Here is a 22,583-nt window from a genome sequence, read left to right as displayed (position 1 = left end):
GAGTGAGCCCTGCCTGTGGCTTCCCACCGGGGGGCCACTTCCCTACCACACCCGACAGGTGCAGAGGACGGCGATGTCCCCAAGCTTGGCCAACTCGCTCCTGAGACCGAATCGTGGACTGCTGCCATGTCACCGCTGCAGGGACGTGTGAGGACACTGGGGCGAGAAGGTGAGGGACAAATCCCACCAGGCCGTGCTGGTTTATAAGGCAGTTCCACACCTTCCTGTTCCCTGGTTCTTTGAAGCACCTGTGGATCCTTACCACGTCCAAGGAGCAAATCCCACGGGTTCTGTGATCTCTGCTCCCTGCTGCTTCTTCCTCTCCCACCCTCTGCCACCATACCTTCCCCCCTTTTGCTTGTGTCAGCCAGAGTCTTACTCTGTGGCTGTAACTGAGAGCCTGGCTACGGATTAAATGTGGGTGCTATGTTGCTGTTCTGCTGGGTAGAATGCAGGTGTTTAGGCCCACACTCTGCGAAGGGCGTGATTTGAAACAAACAATCAGAATCCCTCACCGGTCACGGTGGCTAGTACCAAAAAGACAAGCAATAACAGGTGTTGGTGAGGATGTGGTGAAAAGGGAGCCCTGGTGCCCTGTTGGTGGAAATGTAAACTGGTGCAGGCCCTGCGGAAAATAGGATGAAGTTGCCTCACAAAGTTAAAAATAGAACTGCCAGCAGATCCAGTAATTTCCTTTCTGAGCATTTACCCGAAGGAAATGACAACGCTAATTCGAAAAGATGTAAGCACCCCTATGTTTATTGCAACGTTATTTTTTAAAATTTTTTTATGTTTATTTTACTTTTGAGAGAGAGTGGGTGTGTGTGTGCACGCACACACCTGTGGGTGAGGGGCAGAGAGAGGAAGACACAGAACCCACAGAAGGCTCCAGGCTCTGAGCTGTCAGCACAGAGCCCCAGGCGGGGCTCGAACTCACAAACCTGAGCCAAAGTCGGAGCTCAACAGACTAAGCCACCCAGGCGTGCCCCTTTTTTTACTTATTTTTTCATTTTTTTTTTATATTGCAACATTGGCTGAAATACGGAAGCAGCCTAAGTGTCCATCGACTGATAAAAAGATGAAGAAGAAGTGATATTGTGGTAGGGTCTCCTCCCTAAGGAGAGAAAAGAAAAAGAAAAAGAAAAAGAAAAAGAAAAAGAAAAAGAAAAGAAAAGAAAGGGAAAGGGAAAGGAAAGCAAAGAAAGAAAGAAAGAAAGAAAAAAGGAAAGCAAAGCAAAGCAAAGCAAAGAAAAGAAAGAAAAGGAAAGGAAAGGAAAGGAAAGCAAAGCAAAGCAAAGCAAGAAAAGAAAAAAAGAAAAGAAAAGAAAAGAAAAGAAAAGAAAAGAAAAGAAAAAAAACCTTCAAGGTAACCTGGCTATGCACGTAGGTGACAACATCCCTCACAATCTTGTAAACTGAGACTACTTAATCAGACTACATGTTTGTGTGTGTTACCATATATGGGAGACAAAGAAATAGAAAATGTATGAAAAAACTACGCCACAGGTCGTTCGGGGCTCAGTTCCTCGGGTACGAACCCAACTGAGCAGTGCTGGCAGGAATAAAGTTGCCTTCTGGAGAGAAAAGCCTCCGTGTCACAACTCTGCACGAGAATCCTGCTACATTACATATCTGATGGAATATTACTCAGCCATAAAAAAGAACAAGATCTTGCCATTTACAACACCACGGACAGACGTGGAGGGCATTATGCTAAGTGAAATAAGCCAGACAAGACAAATGCCATCTATTTCACTTGTGTGTGAAATCTAAAACCGATAAAAACAGAAACAGATTCAAAGATACAGAGAACAAACTTGTGTTTGCCGGTGGGGAGACTGGAGGAGTAGGTGAAGGGGATTAAGAGATACAAACTTCCAAATATGAAATAAGTCATGGGGAGGAAAAGTACCCATTGGAAATATAGTCAAGAATATTATGTAACTTTGTGTGGCAACAGATGGTAACTACATGTACTGTGGTGAGCATTTTGTAATGTAAATAACTGCCAAATCACTATGTTATATACCTGAGACTAATATAATATTAGGCCAGCTATACGTCAATTAAATAACAATAATGATGGTGATGACGATTTTAACTATTGTATATATTTTCTTTTTTATTTTGATCCCAATATAGTTAACTAACAAGTGTTAGGGTAACATTAGTTTCAGGTGTACAATATAGTGATTCAGAAATTCAGTGCATTACTCAGTACTCCTCATGATAAGTGTACAATTAATCCCTTTTACGTAAACTCTTTCACCCATCCCCCACACCCACCTCCCCTCTGGTGACCACCAATTTATTCTCTGTTGTGAAGAGTCTAGTTTTGTTTTGGTTTTTCCTTTGGCGGGGAGGGTTAGTTTCTCTCTTTTCTTCTTTGTTCACTTGTTTTGTTTCTTAAACTCCCCCTATGAGTGAAATCATGTTCTTTGTTTTTCTCCGACTCGTTTCACTTAGCATTATACGTTCTAGATCCCTCCATACTGTTACAAATGGCAAGATGTCATTCTTTTTTATGGCTGTGTAATATCCCATTGTATGTATATCATCTCTTTTTATCCATTCATCTATTCATGGACATTTGGGCTACTTCCATAATTTTGTTCTTGTCAATAATGCTGCATTAAACACATCCTTTCAAGTTATCATTTTTCATATTCTTTGGGTAAATTCTCAGTAGTGCGATTCCTGGATCATAGGGTAGTTTTATTTTTAATTTTCTGAGGAAACTCCATACCGTTTGGCATCATGGCTGCACCAGTTTGCATTCCCACCAACAGTGCACAAGGGTTCCTTTTTCTCTAAATCCTTGCTAACGCTTGTTGTTTCCTGAATTTTTTATTGTAGCCATTGTGACAGGTGTGAAGTAATAACTCATTGTGGTTTTGATTTAGATTTCCCTGATGGTGAGTCACGTTGAGCATCTTTTGATGTTGTATCTGTTGGCCATCTGGATGCCTTCTTTGGAGAAACATCTATTCATGTCTTCTGCCCATTTTTTAATTAGATTGTGGTGTGTGTGTGTTGAGTTGTGTAAGCTCTTTATATATTTTAGATAGAAACCCTTTATCAGACATGTCATTTGCAAATACCTTCTCCCGCTCAATACATTGTCTTTTGGTTTGTTGGTTATTTCCTTTGCTGTAAAGAAGCTTTTTATTTTGGTGTAGTCTTAGTAGTTTATTTTTGTCTCCCTTGCCTGAGGAAAGGCATGTCTAGAAAAAATGGTACAGCTGATGTCAAGGAGGTTGCTGCCTGTGTTCTTTCCTAGGATTTGGATGGTTTCAGGTCTCACAGTTAGGTCTGTCATCCATTTTGAATTTTTTGTGTGTGTATCGTGTAAGAAAGGCCAGTTTCGGGGCGCCTGGGTGGCTCAGTCGGTTGAGCGGCCGACTTCGGCTCAGGTCACGATCTCGCGGTCCGTGGGTTCGAGCCCCGCATCGGGCTCTGTGCTGACAGCTCAGAACCTGGAGCCTGTTTCGGATTCTGTGTCTCCCTCTTTCTCTGACCCTCCCCTGTTCATGCTCTCTCTCTCTCTGTCTCAAAAATAAATAAAATGTTAAAAAAAAATTAAAAAAAAAAAAAGAAAGGCCAGTTTCATTCTTCTGCATGTTGCTGTCCAGTTTTCCCAACACCATTTGTTGAAGAGACTGTCTTTGCATAGTCTTGCCTCTTCTGTTGAAGATTAATTAACCATATAATTGTGGGTTTATTTCTGGGCTCTCTGTCCTGGTCCATTGATTTATGTGTTCATTTTTGTGCCAGGACCATACAGTTTTGATTACTGTAACTTTGGTGGGGTTTTTTTTACAATTTTTTTTTTTAAGTAATCTCTACACTCAACGTGGGGCTCGAATTTACAACCCCCAGATCAAGAGTCACGTGCTCTACTGACCGAGCCAGCCAGGCGCCCCAATTACCACAACGACAACTTTAGCATATCTTGAAATCTGGGGTTGTGCTCCTTCCAACTTTGCTCTTGTTTTTCAAGACTGTCTTGCCTATCCAGGGTCTTTCGTGGTTCCATCCAAACTCTGGCATTATTTGTTCTGGTTCTGTGAAAAATGCTGTTGGTGTTTTGGTAAAGATTGCAAAAACATCATAAGAATAAAGATTTTTAAAAATAGAAAAAACTATCGGAGAGAGTGGTGTCTCATATGTGATGGGCAAATGACCAGAAGTAGAAAGCAAAGAATGATCTATAAATACAGAGGGAAACGTCTGAGAATCTAAGCACAAAAAGCTCATTCTCTTGGTTAAGAGCAACAATGTAACCAACATTTAATGAGCTCACACCGTATATTCTGGGCTCTGTTCTAGAAGTCATTGTTGTTTAACTCATTTAATCCGCAAAACAACTTTGATAGGGTTAATTACAGTGAATACTCCCACTACACAGATGGGAAAACTGAAACCCAGAAGGTCTACTTACTTCCCAAGATTCCACAGCTGGTAAGCGATTGAACCAAGTTCCAAGCCAGGCAGTCTGCTTCTAGACCCGTTTACTCAATCCTAAACCACAACCGCACGTAGACTTCAAAATGTTATAGGCAAAAATTCATGGGCATGCGTTCAATGTTGTCTGAAAATAAAATGCATTTTTTATTTGGGTGTATGTAATCCTGTCATTGGGTTATTCGTCCCTCTTCCTTTACCTGCTACTTTTCCGTGGATTCTGAATTTCAGACGCGGCTTCTGGCCACCTCTGCGACTGGGGAAGCAGGACAGGTGGAGACGAGAGCTCACACCCCCTGAGCCCTTATTCCGGGTCAGCCATGTTGTACTCGGTCCTCACACTGACAGGAGTTCTACGTCGCTAGTGAGGAAGGGGAGGGTCTGAGGAGATCAGCAAATGGCCTGATTGAAGGGCTCCAGTCAGAGGGTCTGACTCCAGAGCCTTCTCTCCCTTCCACGCTGGGGAGATGGCTGAGAACAAAAGTGCCAGCGAAGAGGCCCAGTGCCCTCCCTGTGCTGGCACGGCCCTATGGGGACTTTCATGGGCCCTGGCATGTTGCCTTCATGGGCTTCTTCTTCAATCAGTCAATCAAGAAAGAAAATCTGCAGTCTATGATTGCACTGATATAAAGACAAATATATTAGTATTACGTATTAAAAAAAGCATTTTTTTGACCCAGAAGTTTATTTTTTTCCCTTCTGATCTTAAAAGAAATGGCAGCACTTCCGCGGACCCCTACAAGTATCATGGGCCCTGGGCACTATGCCTTCTGATGAAGTGTCAGCCTTGGTTGCTGGTTGCACTTAGGGCTCACCTTGGGGGCTCCAGTGTTTTCTTACCCAAAGGGAAGCTTAATCTCAGAAACAGTGGAAACTCCGAACTACACTCCTCAGGAGCGGTGGGAGCTGAAACGGAACAAACCCAAATGTTGTAACCAATATTCCTGTGCCTTGACAAATCCTTTGATGAAGCCTAAAGAGAATGCATCTGTATATATGGCGACCCAAACTGGTGACAAATGGTGTGGTCAGTACAGGTGAATGCTGGTGCCATCATCCAGCCTTGGGTAAATTCATTAATCGCTCTAAATCTGTTTCCTCATTTGTAAAATGACATGATCAAAGTTCTATAAGCCAGGGGCGTCTGGGTGGCTCAGTCAGTTAAGCAATTAAGCGTCCAACTCTTGGGGCGCCTGGGTGGCTCAGTGGGTTTAGCGTACGACTTCGGCTCAGGTCGCAACGTTGCTGTCCGTGGGTTTGAGCTCCGAGCGGGGGCTCTGTCCTGACAGCTAACAGCCTGGAGCCTATTTCAGATTCTGTGTCTCTCTCTCTCTCTCTCTCTCTCTGCCCCTCCTCTGCTCACATTCTGTCTCTCTTTCTCTCTCTCTCTGGCTCTCTCTCTCAAAATAAATAAATAAACTTTTTAAAAAGTCTGTAAATCAGAGGACCCCTGTGAGGACGAAATAAAGCACACGAATGAAGAGCTGAGCACAGTATCCGGCATGTAGCAAACACTGGAGAAATGTTAGCTAAGACTCCTATGATCACCATCCCCATCACCATCACCGCTGCTACCCATGAGGACCACAGAACAGAATGTTCCAATGTGGAACTTGCCTGACTAGGGGAGAAACACACACAATCGAGGACCGGCTAAGCTATCATGAGTCCTGCACCCCCTCAAGTACAGCTGAAGGGAAACCCTTATCTCCTCAAATTCAGTAACAAATGTTTGTCCGGTGAAACCTGGGCGGGGGGGGGGGGGAAGGAAAGTAGAATATTCATTCTGTTGTTAGTTATATTGGAAGCATTTAAAAACCCGTGCTCATCAGAACGTGCCCTCCTCTCGTTAGAGACGTAATTCGAGAAATTGCACTAAAGCATTTGAGAAGGAAAGAAAGGTAAAAAGGGCGGGAAGCCTACCCTGGGAACTGCACGGGAAATCTTGAAAAAGGTATCCATATCCTGGGGGGAGAAAGATAACCCTCGAGGGCTGAGACGGGGACTCAGAGATAAGGGAGGAAGAGATGGGCCCTGGGACAAAAGGGAAACGGGGCAATAAAGAGCATGAGAAATCTAAGTGACAGAAAACACGCAAAGAGCATGGACACAAGTCGTCTGTTGGGAGGCGGCACCTGTTCCCACAAGGAGGACGATGTAATCGGCACCCAGCTAAGGAAAAGTCGGGACTTAAACCCCACTCAGGGCCCCTTTGCTCTTGTCCTACCTTTTACAGCTGAAACAGGAAGCTCCTCTGGGTGGTGAACAAAAGAGACGAGTGAAAAGCGTAACCCTCGAGCTGCCAGGCACTCTGGGAAATCAGAATAAAGTTGGAAAAAATCCCCAGACATGGTGCTGGCACCTGTAGTAAGAGATTCTCTGGCAATGCTTGTTTTGAAGAGGAAGGGAGGCTCTTTGACTCCAAAGGAAGGGAAGGTCAGCGTACCCCAGGGTGAGTCCCAGCAGGAAGAAAGGGACGTGGACTCCCCCCGTGGGGGTGCCGGGAAAAGGGGGTCCTGCTCAGAGGACGTACAGTGTTCCCCAGGGCGAAGCTGTGCCTGGATAGAGGGGGCCACATGGCAGCCTTCCACCATTTGCCACCCTCACCCCCAGTGGACAAGAAGAGCTGGTAGGAGGAGGGAGAGAAGGTAGGAGAAGGTAGGAAGAAGAGCTGGTAGGAGGAGGGAGAGAAAGGTAACGCCACGTTCATTCACTCGCGGGTGCCTGGTTTCAGCCCAGCTGTCAAGAAGGGGCGTCACTACCACCACCCTGGTTCTGGCCCTCATTATTCCCCCCCCACCCCGGGACCATTATGATTAGCCTCCTTAGCCGTCTTCTTTGACGTATCCCTTCCCACCTAAGTCTCCCTCCAACCCCCAGCCTCTGCCACCAGAGCAATCTTTCCAATGTTCAAATCTGATTATGTCATTTCCTGCTGAAACGCCTCCAGTCGTAGGGTGGCTGGGTGGCTCAGTTGGTTGAGCATATGATGCTTGGTTTCGGCTCAGGTCTCAGCCTCACAGTTTGTGGGTTCAAGCCCCATATCAGGCTCCACACTGACAGTGCAGAGCCTCCTTGGGATTCTCTGGCTCCCTCTCTCTCTGCCCCTCTCCAACTTGTGCACGCACGCTCTCTCTCTCTCTCTCTCTCTCTGTCTCTCTCTCTCAAAATAAATAAGTAAACTTAGAAAAAAGTCTCCAATGGCCGGGCGCCTGGGTGGCTCAGTCGGTTGAGCGTCCGACTTTGGCTCAGGTCATGCTCATGCAGTTTGTGAGTTCAAGCCCCTCATAGGGCTCTATGCTGACAGCTCAGAGCCTGGAAATGCTTCAGATTCTATGTCTTCCTCTCTCTCTCTGTCCCTCCCCTGCTCACTCTCTGTCTCTCTATCTCTCTCAAACATAAACATTACAAAAATGGCAATGCAAGCTAGTGGAGCCTCTGTGGAAAACAGTATGGAAGTTCCTCAAAATATTAACAACAGAATCACCCTATAAACCCATAATCACACTGCTACCTGAACAAAATGAAAACACCAATTTGAGAAGATATATGCACCTTTATGTTTATGGCAGCATTATTGACAATAGCCAAGATATGGAAGCAACCTAAATATCCATTGATACATGAGTGGATAAAAGAGTGGGGGGTGTGTGTGTGTGTGTGTGTGTGCGTGATGGAATATTATTCAGCCACAAAAAAGAATGAAATCTTGGCATTTGCCATGACATGTCTAGAGTATAATGTTAAACAAAATAAGTCAGTCAGAGAAAGACAAAGCCCATATGATTTCACTCATATGTGGAATTTAAGGAAGAAAACAAATGAACAAAGAAAAAAAAGAGACAAACCAAGAAACAGACTCCACAATAGAGAACAAACTGGACGTTACCAGAGGGGAGGCGGGTGGAGGGATAGGTGAAGGGGATTAAGAGTACACTCATCACGACGAGCCCTGAAAAATGTATAGAATTGTTGAATCATTATATTGTACGCCTAAAACTCACATAACACTGCGTGATAACTACACCTAAATTTTTTTAAAGTAAAACAAAAGTCTCCAATGGCTTCTCATCATCTATGTGGGTCAGCAAACTATGACCTGTGAGCTAAGTCCAGCCTGCAAGTTAAGAATGGTTTTTGCAGGGCGCCTGAGTGGCTCAGTCGGTTGAGCCTCTGACTTGGGCTCAGGTCACGATCTCGCGGTTCGTGGGTTCGAGCCCCACGTCAGGCTCTGTGCTGACAACTCAGAGCCTGGGACCTGCTTCGAATCTGTGTCTCCCTCTCTCTCTGTCCCTCCCCCACTCATGCTCTGTCTCTCTGTTTCTCAAAAAGAAAACGTTAAAAAAAAATTTAAAGAATTCAAAAAATTTTAAAAAGAATGGTTTTGCATGGTTAAGGACTGCACAAAAAACAAAAAAAAGGTATATGTGCATACAGAGATATATGTTCCCTGCAAAACCTAAAGCATCTAGTATGTGGTTCTTTACAGAAAGTCTGTCAATGCTTCTAATCCCGGTAAAAAAACAAAAAATCGACACACGTACAAGATCTTTCATGATCTTGCCCCGTCTGTTTTTCAACTTCCTTGCCCACTTTGGTCTTTGCTCTTTTTTTTTTTTTAATTTTTTTTTTTGACATTTATTTATTTTTGAGACAGAGAGACAGAGCATGAACGGGGGAGGGTCAGAGAGAGAGGGAGACACAGAATCGGAAACAGGCTCCAGTCTCTGAGCTGTCAGCACAGAGCCCAACACGGGACTCGAACTCACAGACCGTGAGATCGTGACCTGAGCCGAAGTCGGAAGCTCAACCGACTGAGCCACACAGGCGCCCCAGAAATCGGCCTTAAAATGGAATGGAAACCAGGAGACCTCTCTTGCCTGGGTGCCCTCAAAGAACCTCGAAAAACAGTGCTGTCTCAGAGCTCAGGATATAGTTTTCTTGCTTTCTGATGAATCTTGGCCGAGAGCCACTTTCAAGAGGCTTAAAGGCCCAAGAGCACTGATTGTACAGAGGATAGGTGTGGAGGAAAGTAGTCGTGTAACAAAAACTGAGTATGTCTGCCCACCACAGCAAAGCCAAAGACATCAGGTTTGCAGCAAGGAAGAGGCAGCTAAACCGGGACCTTGCATGGCCAGCCTCAAATCCACCTCCCCGCAGAGGGAGGGAACAAGCCTTCTATGATCACAGGGGTTGAGATGACAAACACAGCGATGAAAAGGGTGGGGAAATGTGGCTAGCCTCGGGGACGGACAGAGCATGTGCATTAAACAAACATATATGTAACATACATCCCATGTTCATTCTGGGTGGAGACCGAACATCAGAAGGAGGCTAAATTCAGCCCCTGAGTCAGGAGATTATTTTAGGACGAGGAGCAGGAGCTATGGGCGTGCTGTGAGAGCCAATATAAACTGGATGGGGTCTTGGGCTCCTTATCTCTGGTAAGGAATCCAAGGCCTTCCTCGTTAGTTCGTGGGCTGGAACCATTATCAGCTGACCTTGAGTCCGGGCTTCTGCAGAGACAGCTAGTGGATTCCTTAAGGGCTCTGAAAAAAGACACAATAGCTGACTGGGGAGAAACAGTTCTCTGCAAAACAAGCTTTAAACTTTCTTCTAGTTTCAACCTCCTTAACCCTGTGAGGCACGGTTTCAGCTGGTTCTCCCATGGAGTCTTAAAGGTAAAAGGCAAGTCAGTGTTCCATACTCTTGGCACTGAAAACCAGTTTGGTGATTGCCCTTCAACTTGTTTTTTCCTACCCCTCTTTTACTTTCTCTCATATTAACAGCACAGGCTAGTGACCAAAAGATAAAACCAGACAAGGACCTGCCAATCGAAATTCTTGTGAAGGTTTGGTAAGAAAGAGACCAGAACCATGGTTTGATTTCTAGAGAATAGAAGCCAATTCTATGTGCAATGTAAAAAATAACAAAAGGCAAATTTTCCCACTCATGACCTCCATCCAGCCCCAAAATCTCTCTTCCCAGATTCCCAGGTATCTTGTTGAAGATAGTCTATATAGGGGCGCCTGGGTGGCTCAGTCGGTTAAGCGTCCGACTTTGACCCAGGTCATAATCTCACGGTTCATGAGTTCAAGCCCCGCACCGGGCTCTGTGCTGACAGCTCGGAGCCTGGGGCCTGCTTCGGATTCTGTGTCACCCTGTCTCTCTCTACCCCTCCCCACTCACACTCAGTCACTCTCTCTCAAAAATAAACATTAAAAAAAAAAAAAGTAAGCTCTGTGCCCAACGTGGGGCTTGAACTCACCACCCTGAGGTCAAGAGGTGCATGCTCCAGCAACTGACCCAGCCAGGCACCCCTAAATTTTAATAAATATTGTCAAATTTTCTTAAATTACATTTGATCTATTGTGTGTTCCAATAAAACTTTATTTATGGAAATTAGAATTTCACATCATTTTCACATGTCACAAAAGAGTCTTCTTTTGCTTTTTCTCAATCAGTTAACAATTTTAGTCTCAGGTCAGAGGTTGTATAAATCAGGTGATCAACCAGATTTAGTCAACTAGCTATAGTTTGCCAAGCCCTAGTTTAGTCTAAACAGACTAAATGTAAAATAAGGGGTGAATTTGCACTTACTCCCAACTGAAAAGTGTTACTTAAAAAAGACATGTTTTAGACTTATTCAAAATGTTTCTCAATAAAAAATCACACATTATAGGGGCACCTGGGTGGCTCAGTCGGTTGAGCGTCCGACTTCGGCTCAGGTCATGATCTCACGGTCCGTGAGTTCGAGCCCCACGTCAGGCTCTGTGCTGAAAGCTCAGAGCCTGGAGCCTGTTTCAGATTCTGTGTCTCCCTCTTTCTCTGACCCTCCCCCATTCATGCGCTCTCTCCCTGTCTCAAAAATAAATAAACATTTTAAAAAATTTAAAAAAAATGTTTCTCAATAAAAAATCACACATTATAGGGGCGCCTGGGTGGCTCAGTCGGTTGAGCGTCCGACTTCGGCTCAGGTCATGATCTCACAGTTCATGAGTTCGAGCCCCACGTCGGGCTCTGTCCTGATGGCTCAGAGCCTGGAGCCTGCTTCGGGTTCTGTATCTCCCTCTCTCTCTCTGCCCCTCTCCTGCTCACACTGTCTCTCTCTCAAAAATAAATAAACATTTAAAAAAAAAAATCATACATTATATCCAGTCTAATGCAAGCCACTCTGAACAACATTTTTACCAATTAGTTTGAAAAAACTTTCAGTGTGTCAATGTCAGTTACAAAAGTCAGTAATTCCAGACTCTTCTCTGAGTCTATACCAAGTTCAGGAAAGTTGTGGTATGTGAGACAATCCTTGAGGTTATTTACATTTATTAACTCCCAAACTTTCTGCCTGTGCTGAACTTTTTTTTTTAATGTTTATTTATTTATTTTGAGAGAGAGAGAGAGTGTGTGTGTGTATGAGTGGGGGACTGGCAGAGAGAGAGGAAGAGAAAATCCCAAGCGGTCTCCGCACTGTCAGTGCAGAGCCTGATAGGGGGCTCGATCGCACGACTGTGAGATCACGATTTGAACGGAAATCAAGAGTTGGCTACTCCACCGACCGAGCCACCCAGGCACCCCTCTGCTGAACTAATGAAACTGTGGGGTGCGGTCCAGGTGGGAATCGGGGAGGCGCCAGAGGAAAAGTAGTCGATCTTCGGCTTTTGTCTTATTTCGCCCAACGCGTCAGAGATGTATAGGTTTATCATTCTCTCTCTAAACTGAATTAACACTTGCTCTAGTTTCCTTGAAGTCTTCCCGTTTGAAGAATCGGTCACCTCCTCCAGGCTTTACTGTCTGGCTGCATAAGAGAAATCTCTCCTGTCTGGCCTGTGAGGGATCCCACAGCTGGGCAGACCATCTCTGCGGGTACCCCCGTTTCGCACCTTTTGTCTCCTCTTGGGAGGGAATTTTTTTCTCTTTGTAATTTTTATTTCTTTTTGAGAGCAAGCAAGTGGGGGAGGGGCAGAGAGAGAGAGACAGAGAGAGACAGAGAGACAGAGGATCTGAAGCAGGCTCTGCCCTGAGGCTAGAGAGCCCGATGGGGGACTCGGACTCACCAACCATGAGATCATGAGATCATGGGTGCTTCAGACTCATGAGATCATGGGTGCTTCATGACTTCAGACTCAGTCAAGAAGTCCACTCACCGCCTTTGGGGCTCCCGGAGCGTCAACCACACGGTGGGGGTGTGCAGAATAAGATGTCTGCGGCATTGGGGTGCCCACGGGCCAGCCGGGGAGAGCCACAGGCAAAGTGTCCTTGGTGGCTTGTGGGTGGACTTCTTGACTGAGTCTGAAAAGCAGTTCGTAGGATTCCGGTCCCACCGATGCCCTCTGAGAGCCCCTAGCCCTTCTCTGCACCCCCACCCAAGGCCTGCGGCCCCCCTCACATTCGGGATGGGGAGAGAAGGAAAGACCAATGCCCCACCTCCGTGGGGAAGGCAGGCGCTCCCTCCCGTGCTCTCATCTTTTCCTTCTGGAGAAATCGCTGGTGAGAAGGGCTCCCTTGGCACTTGGCCGAAGGGTCAGAGGTAAAATGAAATTGTTCCTCTTACCCTCTTCGGTGTGTCCAGTCCCGGATCGTGTTTTGTTCTCGCGGCATGCTAGAACGCCTCTGCTAGACTCCCAGATTCCCGCAAAGGCGGTCTCGTCTGTGCTGATTGTCAAAATGAGTGTTCTGCATGGCGTATGGCAGAAAACTCCCCCCTTTTCGATGGGGTCACTCTCCTCGATGACATTTTAATATCATCTGTGGCTTTCCTTTGTGACTCGCCTGATCTAATTCACATGAAGGCTCAAGAGTACAGTGGCCAGACTTGGTTCTGTCTTGTTTTTACTTCAATCATAAAGAAGCATCTTTGGGACCTATCGGTGAGATGCTCAAAAAAAGTCACCTCAAAGTTTCAGCCCATCGCCATCACCGCACGAAGCCCCTTCCTTGAACTAGAGAAGCATTGAGCAGCAGAAACCACAAATGAGCCGAGTGATGCCTGCACCCAGTGGCCTCCACGTCCTCGTAGAAAGTCCTGGAACTGTTTTCTTGGGGCGGGCTCTCGTTTCCTAGTTGAAGCCACTAAGGGTTAGTCACAATCCTTAGTCAACTCCCCCTGCCAAAGAGCACACACCAGAGTTTGGGTTCTGCCCTAACTGAGCTGCCTCTTTGAACAGTATTCCCAAAGGGCTTCGCCAAAGGAAGAAAATCATCTCTGAAAATTCAAAATAGAAAAGGATCGGAGTGTTTCAAATCTTAACTCTTGCTGACTTAGATGTTAGAGTTCACTGCAAAATAAATGTGAATTTGAAGCTGTGTTTTTTTAAAAAAAACATTTCTGAGACATACAAGGAAAATATGATACCTATAGATACCTATATGTCTAAGAAAATTCAGCTAATTAAAAAAAAAAAAGAGAGAGAGAGGGGTACCTGAGTGGCTCAGTCGGTTAAGCTCCTGACTTCGGCTCAGGCCATAATCTCACAGTGTGTGGGTTCGAGCCCCGCATAGGGCTCTGGGCTGACAGCACAGAGCCTGCTTGAGATTCTCTCTCTCCCTCTCTGTCTGCCCCTCCCCCACTCATGCTCACTCACTCTCTCTCTCTCAAAAATAAACTTTAAAAAAAATTTTTTTTAAGAAGGAAAGAAAACTCAGCTAATTCACCACTGCTTCCTGATCAGGAAAATAAGGCTAAGGAGGAAGGTTAAGTGACTTGTTGAAGGGCATATACTATTTAAAAAAAAATTTTTTTTAATGTTTATTTTTGAGAGACAGAGACAAAGCATTAGTGGGGGAGGGGCAGAGAGACAGGAAGACACAGAATCCGAAGGAGTTTCCAGGCTCTGAGCTTTCCGCACAGAGCCTGACGTGAGGCTCGAACTCACGAACCGTGAGATCATGACCTGAGCCAAAGTCAGACGCTTAACTGACTGAGCCACCCAGGCGCCCCTGAAGAGCATATGCTATTTAATGACAAATTGTATTTTTATATATATGCAAATATACACACATAATTTTATTTATATATACATATAAATTTATATTTTATATATGGAAACATACACACGATTTTATATAAAACATATTTAAATATAAGTACAAAATTATATTTTTGTATGTGCAAATATATAAACAAATATATATATATACACACACACACACACACATGTATGTATATATGCTTTACAGAGAAAGACATAGATTGGTTTCCTCTAGTATGCCCATTGGTAAAACTTTACTAAGGGACTGTTAGGTCTGTCTCTCAGAAGCTTAAGACGTAGACAAGTTAAATGAAGTCCCAACATAGGTTACAGTCTTTGATAGACACATGAATCTCTAGATATCCCTCATCATCCATTTGATTGGTGGAGAGGTCAGTAAGAATAATTAAGAGCAATAAAAGTTGAAAAAGACAGGCAATAGCTTTGGTTGTGAGGCAGAGATGTCAAGATCAGGGACCTCGCAGACCTAGCTGGGATTCACCAGCAGTTGCTGCACATAAAAGAGACATGCAACTGACGAGCCGACACTGAAGCCCTTCTGTGGTTGTTATTCTACATCATCCGGGCTTCCACTCTACAAAAGTGTTTAAAATCAAAGTTAACTGACAACACAGGGAGAACAAAATGCACCCAGGCTGTCCATTATTTGCTCTTATAAAGAAAGACGACTCCAAGAAACAAGGTCTCCAGTAATCCTGTCTGACTGCTAATGCGATTAGCCTGGAGTGGGTGCCTCAAAGGAGGGTGGACCAGATGCTTTCCCCGAGAGAAGGAGAAATCACAGAGGTTTTCCACAAATCTCCTCTGCTGGCAATTTAAAAACCAGAAGGAGATAAATGAGGGACAGACCCAACCATGCCTGTCTGCACTGTGACTAAGCCAGGACTACCATCCCCTCTAATCAGCGGGAGGTAATATCCTTTCTCTTTTAATGAGGTCACAATCATTAGTCACTCCAGTGTTAACACCTGCGATTCTGTTATAGGCAGAGATGAGGTGTGGCGGTCTTGAACGACATCAGAACGACAACCCCCACTGCTTTCTTGGTGAACTAAGCTTGAACAAGCTTGGGCTCCACCCCAGAACCCAGCTTTCAGACAGGCAGTCACTCCCCCACGCCAAGCTACTGAGAACAGTTTTCTTCACTGCACACAGATAATTAAAAGCCCTTGACCCAAGCACAAGGAGGTAAATGGCTCCATCAGAACCTTCTCCTCACCTGTCCCCTTGTCGACCCTCAGGAAAAGTCTTCTGTAAACACAGCCCAAGTGATGAATAGTTGGCCCTCTTCAAGATCCAAGATCCAAGCCAAGTTTCCCCACACATTGCCCTCTTTCTGGCTGCAAACGAGATCTGTCTCAGCCTTTATGCCTTGAGAGGAAAAGATGAGGAAAATTCTTGTCCAGCTCATCCCCTCTGATGACTCCATAGAGTAGACTGGACCTGTTGGTGGAGTTTTCAAAGTTAGTGAGTTTTTCTTTTTTGTTTTTTTGAGCCAGACCCTCTATCAGTCACAATTTTTGAACTTTAGACTATTTTAGCATTTTCAATGCCACATGCAAAAAAAAAAAAGAAAGCTGTCACACATTTATGCTTGAAAAATGGAATTTGCTCTTCTAAGAGTTACTTGCCTGCATCATTTTCAACAGTGACTAATTTTTTTCACCCCTAAATTTAAACCGTTCTGTGTTCATTACCTCATCTTCAAACCTTGCTGAAACCATTTCTCCCACTACCTGGGGAGATGCCTCCCACCCCCGATCCCACATTATCTTCCAGCCTATTGTCTATGACTGACTCATAGACAATCTATGGCTGACTCTTCCAGCCTATTGTCTATGACCTGGCAGTATATATTACCCGTGTCTCTCATCCTGCCTCCTAGCTAGACTCTGCTTGGCAGTTCTTATAACTATTTCATGAGGGTTGGTCTTGTCTGAAATTGGGTTATTAATTCCTTGAGGACAAAATGTTCATTCTCCACCGCTTTCATATGGACGTCCACGCTTACCCTTCCTCGCCTCCCATTTTCACATGTGGAAAATTACAAACTTCTTTTCAAACTTGAAATGACTCCTAACAAGGCAGCAATAAATATGAAAGTGCTCCTGTAGCTTTCCCTTTGTGATCTTTTCAATTTGTACTACGTTCCAAGATATATGATTTAAAGCCGGGTCATTTATTTTTTCTGCTGGTCCAACATTTAGGGAAATTTTCATGCAAAGAATGAGATCTAGAGACTTGGAAAAATTATTCAAATTCCATTTTCCCAGCAGCTGATATTCTATCCAGTCTAGGACAGTCTCTATGATCACGCCTACCATCAGTGAGGTATGCTTTTATCATAATCATAGTAAACGTTTCATTGACTCATTACTATATACTAGGCACCATGCTAAGTGCTTTACATGCATTATCTCATTGAATCCTCACAACAATCCATGAAAATAGGAACTGAATAAGCCTTATGTTACAGGTGAACAAACCCAGATACACAAAAATTAAGTAACTTAGGCAAACTCATAGACCTGCAATGGGTACAACCAAAATTCAACTCCAAGGTTTGTCTACACTTGACCAGCAGCATCAGCACCCTGTGGAACTTGTTAGAAATGCAAATTCTCCACTCCCACCGGAGACTTACTGAATCAAGTGCTCTGGGGGTGGGGCCCAACAACTGGGAATTTAACAAGTTCATGAGGTGATTCTGATGCTCCAAAGGAGTCGTTTTTTTCCTAAAGGACCATAGAGTAAATATTTTGGAATTGCAGGCTATATACAGAAACAGCCATCGTAGGCACATAAATAAATGTATGCGACTGTTCCAATAAAACTTTATTTATAAAATTTTACTTACAAACTTTATTTACAAACCTAAGGGATATAGTCTGCCCACCTCTGTAATTCTTACCTAAGAAGTGTTCTGAGAGTAGCTAGAGCAAAACTTTACCTTATTAAAGATAGGTAATACTCTCAGCGTGAAAGTTTTAATTAACACTATATAAACCACACTTCAATAAAAAAGAAAAAAATGTTTTTAATCATACACATACAGAACAGGGAGTCCCTGGAAGAAAGGAGGGAAAAGATTTTAATTAAAAAGGTTAGAATGGTCAGAAAAAAAGTTTATAAAATTTTGCCAATTTTTTTTCCATTAACTTGCCCAGTGAAAAATTATAAAAATGTTTTTCACAAATTGACTTTACTACTGATGACAAGTTAAAACATGTTTTGTTTAATAGCCTTAAGTTTTAAGTTAATAAAGTCTCTAGCCCTGAATGGATTTTCTATAGAATTTTTTAAATATTGTTTTGTAAATTAAAGCAATACTTGTATGTGATAGAAAATTCAAAGTATAAAGAAAGAAAAGTTCAGGACCCGTGGGTGGCTCAGTTGGTTAAGCTTCTGACTCTTGGTTTCAGCTCAGGTCATGACCTCACAGTTCGTGAGTTCAAGGCCCACATCGGGCTCTGTGCTGACAGTGCACAGCCTGTTTGGGATTCTCTCTCTCCCTCTCTCTCTTTCCCTCCTGTGCGCTCTCTCACTCTCTCTTGCTCTGTCTCTCAAATAAACTTAAAAAAGAAAGAAAGAAAGAAAAGTTCAATTCTGCCATCGCCCTCACTTTCACTCACCAGAGGTAATAGCCATTGTTTATTTAGCCCTCCAGGTGATGGCCATTATAGCTCTAAACAGTACACATGTACATGTATTCCTTGATTCCACTCTCCTTTTACCAAAGGTAAGAAATTTTATGCACTTGCACTATTTCCCACTCTGCCTGCTACCTTAATCACCCAATTTTGTTAATTATATTATTTTTAGTTTGTCAAAGTCATTTAGTGATTATGACAATGGTATCAGTACTGTGTCCACTGATTGACTCTAAAGTTTTGATTTCATAATACAGTACTTACAACATTAAGATTATATAAATATGATTCCAGGCAGAACTAATTAATATGATTGAGTCCTTAGAGAAGGAAGGATAATCAATGCTAGGTCATAAAACTACTGCCACTTTAAGGAGAATGTTCCAAATTTCTAAGTCACGCTCAGCTGCCACTGTTTCTTCTACTTCATGTCATCCTCATTTATTCCTTTTTTCTTTTGCTTAAACAAAACTTCTTAAGTATTATTTTTTTTCACATCGTTATGAAACTTCGAGGTTTTTTTCTTGCCTGGAAATATCTCTATTTTGCCCTCATCCTTGGTTGATGGTTTAGCTGGGTATAGAAGTCTATATTCCAAAGCAGGTGTTGACAAACCATAGCACACTGGTGCAATCCACCCCACCACCTGTTTTTGTAAATAAAGTTTTGTTAGAACACAGCATTATGTCTTTATTTCATGCTACAATGGCAGAGTTGAATAGCTGCAAGAGACCACATGACCCACAAAATGTGAAATATTTACTATCTTGCCCCGCACAGAAAAAGTCTGCCTCCCTCTATTTAAAATCCTATCTCAAAATGTCAAAGCATTGCTCCATTGTTTTCTTGCTGATGAGGACTTGGAGGGCTTTGCTCTATTGTCCTATGTTGCTGGTGTGAGTCTCATTATTAAGCATCTATAATAAGCTTGCTTTTTTTCTCTCTAGAAACTCATGTAATGTTTTTCTTTACCCTTGTATATGTCAAGCATCACTAGTTGTTGTTGTTGTTGTTGTTGTGTTAATTTACCTATTTTAATATTTGGTGTTTTTGCTTGATTGTTTTTGTTCTTCAGGGGTTTTTTTGTTTTGTTTTCTCGTTTTCCTTTTTAATGTAATTTATTGTTAAGTTAGCTAACATACAGAGTATACAGTATGCTCTTGGCTTTAGGGATAGATTCCTGTGATTCATCACTTACATACAACACCCAGTGCTCATCCCAAGTGTCTTACTCAATGCCCATCACCCATTTTCCCCTCCCCCTCCCTTCTCCCCCATTTTAATATTTGGTCAGACTTTTCCAATTCAAGATTCATGTCTTCCTTTATATAAGGAAATTTTCCTCTACTATTTTTTAATTTATCGTTTTTATTTTCTCTATTAGCTATTTCTTTCCTATGAGATGGGTATTGAATCTACTGCTGTCTTCATAATTGCTAACTTCTCTCTCATTCAAATGTATGGCTTTTTGCTTACTGGAAGACTTCCTTTACTTTTCTTCTAAGATATTTCTTTAGTCCTGCCAACATATTTTTCAGTCCAGCTATTGATTTCTTATTCTATAAGTCATATTTTAATCATCCAGAGCTCTTCTTGTCTTCTGATTGCTCTCATGTCATAACAACTTATTCTTATTTTAAGGATCCTAGGGTGCCTGGGTGGCTCAGTCTATTAAGTGTCCAACGTTGGCTCAGGTCATGATCTCACAGTTTGTGAGTTTAAGCCCCACATTGAGCTTTTCTGATGGTGCAGAGCCTGCTTGGGATTCTCTCTCCTTCTCTCTGGCCCTCCCTCACTTGCACTTTCTCTAAATAAACAAATAAAAACTTTTAAAAATTTTAGAGGATATAATATCATCCTGAATTATGAGAATGCAGAAAATATTTTTTTAAGTTCTTTTCAGTTCTCTGAGTTATATCTATTTTCTTCAGGATCAGTTGTTCTGTTATTTATGTTAATCTTTCTCTTTCATGAAATTGGTATTATCAAAAATCTAGTGTTATATTTATTATTGAAGGACAAAGCTGACCACACAGGAGTATAAGTTTCTTAGATTCTTTGTTAAGTGACAGAGTTCTGTGCAGACACCTTGTGAGCAAGAGTGTTGACAGGCAGGACTGACTCCCTACTGTACAAAGCAGGCAATCTGGAGACCCTCGGGGTTGTGTAGGGCTTGAAGAACTTTGGCATAGACGTCTGACCAAAGCTGCCTTACCTCAGCATTAGCTATGGAAGCCTGGGGTTACCTCCAGCTCTTTTCTTTAGGCTCAGGATCCACGTTGCCTTACTCTTCAGTCTTTAAAAGTTCTTTGGTTCTATCCAGGTGATACAGTTTGCCCATGTCTGTTTTGACATTGAAGAGTAGAGAGAGAAGAGGAGCTGTAGTTGAAGAAAGGGATCTCAAGGATCTGAATTTAGAACTTTAAATCAACACTCCAATAAGTATAATCTGCCACCCACTCTTATCCTTTATGTTTGACAACTCCAAGCTTGGAGCTTCTCCAGTGGTCCCTTATCTCTGGAATCCCCTTCTCTGCTTTTATTTTTGTTTGCTTTTCATATAAGTCCATCTGCTCTCTAACAACTAGCTTGTATTCACACTCTGTGGTGCCTTTATTGATGCCCAGCATTGCTGTACTTTCATTAGATAGATTTTTACATGGACACACATTGGACATTTAATAGTTTCAATGGGACCTTGAGAAAGGGTGAAGGTTGATATGCCATCAGTGTGGCATCTTGAACTGGACACTCAGCAAAGTTTAAAGTATATAGAATTTGGGGTGCCTGGGTGGCTCAGTTGGTTGAGCGTCCGACTTCGGCTCAGGTCATGATCTCGCGGTGTGTGAGTTCGAGCCCCGCGTTGGGCTCTGTGCTGACAGCTCAGAGCCTGGAGCCTGCTTCAGATTCTGTGTCTCCCTCTCTCTCTGCCCCTCCCCTGCTCATGCTCTGTCTCTCTCTGTCTCAAAAATAAATAAAAACATTTAAAAATTTTTTAAAATAAATAAATAAATAAATAAAGTATATAGAATTTGTCTTTGGGGGAGCAGTCTTTACCTTTCCCTCCTTCCCCCCATCAAATTAGATTTTCAGGAAATTGTATGATAAATATATCATTCAATAAATATTTTTTTATATGCACACACACGAAGAGAATGGAGAAGTTTAGAAGTTAAATTTTAAGAGAAACAAAAGCCTTTGGCTTAAAAAAAATGAAGCTACTACTTTAGAATTTTAGGCACCTTGAAAGTACAGACATGCAAACATTCTATGGAAATCTTCCTTTTATGGGGAATTCGATCGCCTGAGATCAGTGAATTCTCAACACGAACATTCCTAAACCCCAATACGTCTCCCAATCAGGTGAACTAATGACTTTTTGGTGATATTTTTGATCAACTAGGGAAGCAAGGTAGTATTTTAAGAAAGGCCATAGACCATACCAAGCTAACCACATCAAGGTAATTTTAGACATCTCATTTTTCAAACCATCTAATACCGTAGGAATCTTTGAAAAATGCATAGAAGAGAATTATACATACATACATTTCAAAGAAACTTCTAAGCCACATATCCTGCTTGATCATAAATAATACCTTCTCCAGATGTGAAAAAACCAGAAGCAGAACATACAGAGCTGGAAACGATAAAGGTGGGCAACACATGTAAACAAACAGTTCCAGGGTAATGGCCAAAAGAAAAACCACACTTCAATTATTAACTCTCACTTTTACTCTAAACATAAAAGAAAGCGCATAAGCTAACACTAATAGCTGAATCTTTGTAATTTCAGCCATTATTCAAAACATACTTGGTTTTATTGTAACAGACATGTATTATAATACATTAGTATAAGCTATTATAAAGAGCAATTATAGGACAATTAAGATATAGGAACCTTTTTAAAAGTTGACAGTGGCATTCTTTGGTCCGCTTCACTTTGCAAATAAGTTTGAAAAAAATTGCTTGGCTCCCAACCTAATCTTAAATGCGGAACCTTTTTGACTTCGAAGCTCTCTTGCCTCTTTTTCACGCGTGTGCGTGCACACACATCCCCTTGCTTTCCATATCAGTGGTCGGATGGACGAGGCCTGTGGCCAGATTCAGCCACACTCTACAGTTATCAAGCATGACAGAGCTGGAAGGAAAACATCTGGTCCAAGGTTGCCGCTTGCCTTTGTAGCAGAGAATGTTCTTTGATCTCCAGCTGGACTTCCCTATCAAGTCTAGCAGATCAATTAGTTAATAGACCTTTCCCACTGGTAGTCTCACTAGCTGACTACCTAGGGTAGAAATAAGTTCTATTTATCAGGCCTTCTTTTCCCCTTTATACTTGAGGCAGATCTTTTTTTTTTTTTTCCCCCTTGAAATAACATAATTATTAAACCACTTCAGTCACTTCTGTGGTTAATGATTCCCTTTCGTTGGTTCCGCTCTCAGGCTGAAACCTCTTGGTGGGTTTTAAATACACCACTCCATG

The 22,583-nt window shown here is 42.8% G+C and overlaps 1 long non-coding RNA gene and 1 other non-coding gene across 2 annotated transcripts; one reads left to right on the top strand and one right to left on the bottom strand.

The window, feature by feature from the left end:
• Positions 1-8,610: 8,610 nt before the first annotated feature.
• Positions 8,611-8,695, top strand: TRNAP-UGG. Its single transcript has one exon. It is a non-coding gene; the product is annotated as a tRNA-Pro (tRNA).
• A 568-nt stretch (positions 8,696-9,263) lies between these two features.
• On the bottom strand, positions 9,264-20,641 carry LOC122240574. Its single transcript, XR_006220357.1, has 3 exons — positions 20,319-20,641; positions 15,673-15,824; positions 9,264-10,013 (listed from the first exon to the last, which is right to left on the bottom strand). It is a non-coding gene; the product is annotated as an uncharacterized LOC122240574 (long non-coding RNA).
• Between the last annotated feature and the right edge of the window lie 1,942 nt (positions 20,642-22,583).

The sequence above is a fragment of the Panthera tigris genome, chromosome B4, assembly GCF_018350195.1.
Source record: "Panthera tigris isolate Pti1 chromosome B4, P.tigris_Pti1_mat1.1, whole genome shotgun sequence".
Classification (NCBI taxonomy): Eukaryota; Metazoa; Chordata; class Mammalia; order Carnivora; family Felidae; genus Panthera; species Panthera tigris.
The sequence above is the reverse complement of the archived record's forward strand: the minus strand, read 5'-3'. Positions and strand labels throughout refer to the sequence as shown.